The sequence below is a fragment of the Chrysochloris asiatica genome, unplaced genomic scaffold (assembly GCF_000296735.1).
Source record: "Chrysochloris asiatica unplaced genomic scaffold, ChrAsi1.0 scaffold00111, whole genome shotgun sequence".
In the NCBI taxonomy this organism is placed as follows: Eukaryota; Metazoa; Chordata; class Mammalia; order Afrosoricida; family Chrysochloridae; genus Chrysochloris; species Chrysochloris asiatica.
The window spans coordinates 9,426,196-9,433,130 of record NW_006408629.1 but is presented as its reverse complement, the minus strand read 5'-3'; the positions used below and the strand labels follow the sequence as shown (position 1 = coordinate 9,433,130).

Sequence of the window (6,935 nt, the reverse complement as noted above, 5' to 3'; positions counted from 1 at the left end):
TTTTTTTTTTTTTTTAAAGTAATCTAATGTGAAATCACGCTTCCTGGTTCCAAAACATTACAAGTGCCAGCTTGACTAGTTATTAATTACTCTTATTTGGTAGGACAGCCACAAAAATCATTATACAAATGCGAACGGCGTCCGAGTTCATCAAGGTACTCGTGTCCAAGTTTATCCAAGGAATTTGCGTTCAAGGTCAGAATTCCTACAATTCCAATTCCTGTTTCATTCAACTTGTCAAGGAGGGATTAGCCTAGCTAGTTCTCGCGCACCAACTCTCAAGCCTGGATGCATCCGTACTCACATACCACAGGAGGGTGCGCCTCCAGCCTTCCTAGAGCCTAACTCGAAGGTCTCAGAGGAGGTCGTGCCCTGTACCCACCCCTTCGCAGCCAAGCCCAGGACAAAACTTCGTCTTCACGCCCAAAAGGATAAAGCAAAACATACACACTCCACACACTCCATCCCCAGTCTTGCCCAGACACGACCGCTGCTAATTACCGTCTTGTACCACCAACTCGCGAATGCCATGGTGACAACCGAACCAGTTCGCTCCGGAACTGCACGAAGAAAGACCTGGCGAGGGCGCCGTATACGAGGTGCGGTGCAGGGTCGTGGAGCTCACACTCTGCCAGCCTTTACCTAGTTAGCTGGCACTGAGATAGGTTAGTAGGGTAGCTGCCAGGTGGGCGGGAATGTAGGCGTGGTCTGAGTCGGGCCCCGCCCTTGGCAGCCTGGTCCCGCCCCACCCAGTTTGGCTCGGGGCAGGTCCGCAAAGATGTGTCATCTTCAGGCAGCCACGCCTAGTAGTCAGGACTTTACGCAGAACACTTGGATCCGGGTGTCTAGTTAGGCGACTCTACCCACTCTGAACCTTTTCGTTCTGTTGTGCATAAGGTCGCTATGGGTCGGTACCGACTCAGTGGCACCTAACAAGAACAACAACAAACCCACTCTGTGGGTCCCAAAAGAAGTTAACTTCTTCTTCACTCCCATCCTCATTGCACCCAAGTTACACTAGCCAATTTCTCCCGCCGCGAGCCCCTTTGATCGGCCCGTGCGACGCCCATAACTCTTGGCTCCAGTCCGGGCGTGCCTTGCACCTCTAGCTACCTGGCCAGCGGCAGGCACGGAGCCCTGAGCCCTTCCCCTACCGGCCTGGGGCGCACAGGGCACCAGGCCGGGCAGGCCCGGCACCGCCCAGGGGAGGCGGCCCGTTATTGTAGTGCCGGGGCTCCCTCAGCACCCAGCCAGCCCTACGATTCCAGGAGGAGCGCCACTCACCTCCTGGGTGTGGCGGGAGGCCGCCGCGCGCCGGGGCCGCGGGGAAGCCGCGGGCTTCTGGCCGGGTTGAGACATGGCGAGGCAGCGGCAAGCGCAGCCTCCAAAAGGGCGCAGCTGAGACTGGAAGGGAGGCCAGGGCGGGGAGCGCCGGGAGGGAGGGAGGGAGTGGGGGGCCGGCGAGCGAGCCCGTGAGGCAGCTTTTCCGACCCAGCCCCAGCCTGCGCGGGGACTAACCCTCTCCACCCTGGGCCCTCCTCTTCCTGCCTGCGGGTGGCTGCGGGCCCCGCGGTAGCCGTACTGGGCCGCAGTCTGAAACTTAATACCCTCCGCCCCGAGTGTGCACCCAATGCCCTCCCCCACCCCACCGCGAACTGCTCGGTTCCTCGTGGGTCAGTCGGGTTCCTCCTTGGAGTTGCTCAGACTCCTCTGGCAGTTGTGTAACGGGAGAACGTGCCCCGGGTGTGGCTGGCCTCTACGCCTCGATCTTCCTCCTCCCTAAAAATCTCAAGAATTAGACACCTTTGCTCAGCTTTAGCTAAGAGTCTACCAATTCAAATCTAGCCAAGCCTGGTCTGTCTAGATAAAGGAAACGGATAACAAAAGCAAATAGTGCGTAGCTGTGGGTGTAAGAGAGAGAAAGAGAGCGCGCTCCTGCCTATGTTTTATGTCATTTTACTTTGTTTTTTGGAAATTTTGAAAAGCTTAATATTGTTGTGTGTAGCAGTGCTATAGGGTAAGCTATAAACTGACTTCTCACCGCAAAGTTCAAACCCATGTGTCTGGAGCACTGGATGGCACTTAACAATATTGTTGTATGGCAAGAAGATTATAGGTTACAATGCAAACCAGAGAATGGTCTCAAACTGAAACTCCTCAATCCTTTTTGGAGTATGACTAGTTTTGTTTCTGAAGCTGCATTGCTTTTTTCTTTGACCCATTTTAAAAACTTCCTGGTTTGGAGCTGGAAGTAAAATTTGGCCAGTTCGCCTGGAAAACAGGACTCTGCCGAAATCCTCAGCCTGTGGTTGCTGCTGGTTCTTCATACTTGATAGAAAAACCTGTTACGCTGCAATGACATTGTCGTTTCCGGACTCGGGGTTATCCCTCTGTGCGGTATTGTGTGCCAGATGTAAGGAACAATTTGTTGTGCTTTATGGAGGTTGGCAGAACTGAATTCTCCCCACCTCTTCTGAAGGATTCTGACTTCCCTTTTCTCAAGCAAGGATAGGCCAGCAGCATTTTTAATACGTGCAGGGGACATAAGATACATTCCTCTTAAAGGTTCTACTTACTATGTATTTACCTTGTATTTCCAATAAATGGCCTGTAGTGCAGGAATTTATTTACAAAATTAAACTTAGAAAAGAGGAGTATGGTTATTCATTCAGGAAAAGTCGATTGGGTTATCAGTTATACTTCCAATGGGGAAAAAAAAAAGTTTATCATCTCTGAAAAAAAAAAAGATTGTGTCCCAAACCACAGCAATCGTTTAAACAAACATAAAAACTACTAGCATGAGGTGATAGGGATTTTCCCCCTGGAATTGAGACCATTTCCTTAAGAGGGAGTTGTTGTTAGGTGCCATTGGTTCTGACCTGTAGCGACCTGTATAGTGTTTCCAAGGAGCAGCCAGTGGGTTTGAATAACTAACCTTTTGGTTCACAGTCCAGTGCTGATCCTACACCACCATACCAGGAGTCCTAAAAGGGAGTATAGTTTTCTTAGATTCACGTTTTAGATACTTGAAATACATTATTCTAATTCTGGAAGTTCCCAGGTAGTTTTATATATCTTGAGAGCCTCCCATGGAAAGCATTCTGAAAGGAATAATCAAGGCAGAGATAAAAGGATTGAGAATACACATTTCTTGCAGAAACTTAGAATTTAGACAAGTGACACATTTGTAACACATACTGACTTGGATGACATTCAAAGACATATATTGTGTGAATAAGTACAAATGTGTTTTGGGAGTTTGGCATTCCACAAATTTTGCTGATTCTAGGAAGGGAAAGAAATGCTTGAACTGGCTGGCTGGCTGGCTGGCTGGCTGGGAACAGAAGGAGTAGTGTGGGCAATTCAGGAGATAAGAGAAATCCACTCAACTGACTAAAGCTAAGAGTCCATATTCAAGAATAATCAAATGGATTCATCAACCTATTATTTGCTGAGCAATGACACTGAAAATTACTGGAATCAAGTTTGCTCTTATCCATAGTGATGACTTTCTAAGGGAAAAAGAAAGTCCTTATAAATAGGCAGAGACTAGAAATCTCTGAGAGCCTTTTTTCTTTCCCATGCATAGCATACATATATCTTAATAGGAGTTTTAGGCTTCTGGCTGTTAAATTACACAAAAGAATGGCTTCTGTATTGTATGTCTAGAGTAGAAAAAGATGTGTTAGCCAGTTGCAGAACATAGGTAGACCACAGGAGTTTTGTTGGATTACACTGAGTTTGTGCATTGATGGCTCATAGAGTGGGACAAAGAATGGAGAGGAAAGATGGAGAAGCAGAGGATGAATAACATGTGAAGTAGATTTTCACTTCCGCTGCTGCTGCTGCTGCTGCTATTACTGTTACTTGCCATGAAGTCAATTCTGACTCATGTAGACCCAATGTGTTACTCCTGCTATCAAACAAGAAGTTGAGGCACACATATAACTATAATTAGGCCCTTTGGTTTTCAATCTGCATTTTGCATGTCCAATTTTCCTGCTGATAGTAGATTACCTGCAAAATATGTTCAGGCCTTGTTCTTTAGATTGACAAAGTGTTCTGTTTCTTGTCTCCTTGGACCAGTGAGGACTGAGACCATAGCTCCTTGTCAGACATTTACCAGGGAGTGCTATTTGGAGCAACACCTTTTGACAGAAAAGGAAGGAATTGGACAAAGAAAGAATTTTGACCTGGGATTCAGACCCAATAGAAGCCTCAGACAATTTTTCAGGGAATTATGAAGATAGGTTCCCATTTCACAGTTGAATTGAGGAGACAGCACTTGTTTCTTATTATACACAGGTTGTTAGATGTGGCTGATGGTGGAGGTGGGAGAGGCATGACTTAAGGGGAGGAAACTCTCTTAAGGGTGACAATCAGAAAAAGGGACTGACAGATGACAGCAGTCTAGAGGCCCATTTCCAGGAGTTGGAGTAGGGTATCTTTTTATTCTTGAAATGTATTGGGTGGCTTATCACATACACTAAATTACTCCATGCTATTTAACACCATACAACTTTGCAAATAGAATGCAGGAGGGAGTATTGCAAAAAAGAATGCTGTCAAATTGCTATATAACAGAACATTAGGTTTGAAAATATTACTGATTTAATTAGATTTCTCTCCCTGTTATAATTATGTTTGCTTTCAAGAAGAGTCACTGAAGAATAATTTGTTTCACAGAGATATCATGCTGTTAATACTACTATCTGGATTTACAGAAACAATAAATTTATAACTGCAGATTGCTAAGAATGGTTAGAAATAAAGGGAAGATAAAAATTTTATTGTCTAGATTTTTTTCCTCATGATTAAAACAAAGAAAAATATTGTCTCTGTAGGCATGACAGCAGGCAAGAGAGTGGGTATAAGATATCTCCTGTGTTATGGATTGAATAATTGTGTTCCACCCAAATATGTGTTGAGATCTTAACTCCTATTCTTGGGATTATTATCACGTTTGGAAATAGGTTTTCTTTGTTATACAGGAGACTTCAAAAAGTTGATGGAAAAATGGAAATAAAATATAATCGAATTTTTCCAGGAAGTTTTTGAAGCCTACTTGTATTAACGAGGCCGTATTAGTGTAGGCTATGTCACTTTTAAGGAGCTCTGGTAGCGTAGTGGTTACAAATTGGGCTGCGAACCACAAGGTCAGCAGTTCTAAACTACCAGCTGTTCCGTGTGAGAAAGATGAGGTGTTCTGCTCCCATAAAGATTTACAGCCTCGGAAACCCTGTACAGGGTCACTATGAGTCGGAACCGACTCCGCAGCACACAGCCACCACCATGTCACTTTTGAGTTTGAAAATAAAAAGATAGACACAGATCAGGCATAGATGGGGAAGACAGATACCACAGGAAGGTTGCTAAGGAATCAAGGAGCCTGCCCTGGGGCCTATACAAGTTGAAACAAACAAGGTTCTTGGAGCTAATGTCCTGAATTTGGACTCCTAAATTCAAAGTTTCCTCAGTTCTTTTAGTCCATCCACTTATGACTTTTATACTATAGCAGCACTAGAAAACAAAGTCACCACCCTGCTTGTCAGGAAGCTAGAATAGCCATTCAGCTGTCTTCTGCCTTCCTAGATCATTTTCCTGAAGCTTGCGACTTTTCATTCTTCGGAGGCATGGAGTGGTAATAAAATTGAGAAACACACTTCTTGTTGAAATGCTCTCTGATCATGTAAGATCAGATAGTCATAAGGAGAGCTGCTTAAAAACTTCGTGGCACTATTTGTACTGAAAGACTTTTTTTTTTCCTGAATAATTTTTATAGTTGATAATGATAGCTTAAAAATAATTTTAAAAATCAAACACATACAACAAAAGGGCTTCAAAGGGTTCATGGAAAAATCCCATTGTCATTTCATTCCATTTTCCCATGATCTTTTTGAAGCTCCTTCATACACAATTTTCTGTGTGCTGGGCACTGTTTTAGGATTTTGCATATATGTTATTGTTGTTAAGTGCCTTGGAGTTGCTTCTGACTTGTAGTGACCCTATACAGGATTTCCAAGGAGTGGCTGGTAAGTTTGAACTGCCGACCTTGTGGCTTACACCAATCTTGCTGATAACGCCAATCTTGCAGTCCAATGCTTTATCTTACAGCGCCACATTGTTGTTGTTGTTAAGTGCCATTGAGTCAGTTCTGACTGATAGCAACCCTATATAGGGTTTCCAAGGAATGACTGGTGAGCTTGAACCACTGACTTTGCAGTTCAAATGGCTTTGCAGTTTGGCGCATTAACCCACAGCGCCACACCAGGACTCCTACAGTGCCACATTGTTGTAGTTGTTGGTAAGTACCGTGGAGTCAGTTCTGATTCAGTGACCTTGCACAGGTTTTCCTAGGCTGTAAGTCTTGACCAGAGCAGAATGCTTCATCTTTCTCCCCCAGAACCATTGGTAGTTTTGAACTGCTGACCTTGAGGTTGGCAGCCTGACTCGTAACCACTACGCTACCAGAGCTCCTTACCAGAGTGCCACATAGGAGTCACTATTTTTCTTATGTTCCAGGTGAGGAAATGAAGGCTCAGAAAGGTAGTGTAATTTGGCAAGGTCACACAAACTGCTGGCAAGTAAAAAGCCAACACATAGAACACATGCAGGACAGAGTAGAGCTACCGAAGGCTGTAAATCTTTATGGAAGCAGGCTGCTGTATCTTTCTCCCTAAGAACAGCTAAAGGACTCAAACAGCCAAATCACTATTTAGAAGCTGAGCACATAACACTGTACCAAGAGGTCACCTTTTGGCCAACGTCACACAGGTACTAAATGGCAGTGGTAGCAATTGAATGAGACACCCAGGCTCCCCAGTTGGATCTCCCAACAAAGACTATATCTTCTCTGTTGTTGTTGTTAAGTGCCGTCGAGTCGGTTCCGACCCATAGCGACCCTGTACAGGGTTTCCGAGGGTGTAAATCTTTAC

The 6,935-nt window shown here is 45.0% G+C and overlaps 1 pseudogene; it reads right to left on the bottom strand.

The window, feature by feature from the left end:
* Nucleotides 1-1,359, bottom strand: part of LOC102814465 — a 43,057-nt pseudogene extending 41,698 nt beyond the window's left edge.
* Between the last annotated feature and the right edge of the window lie 5,576 nt (nucleotides 1,360-6,935).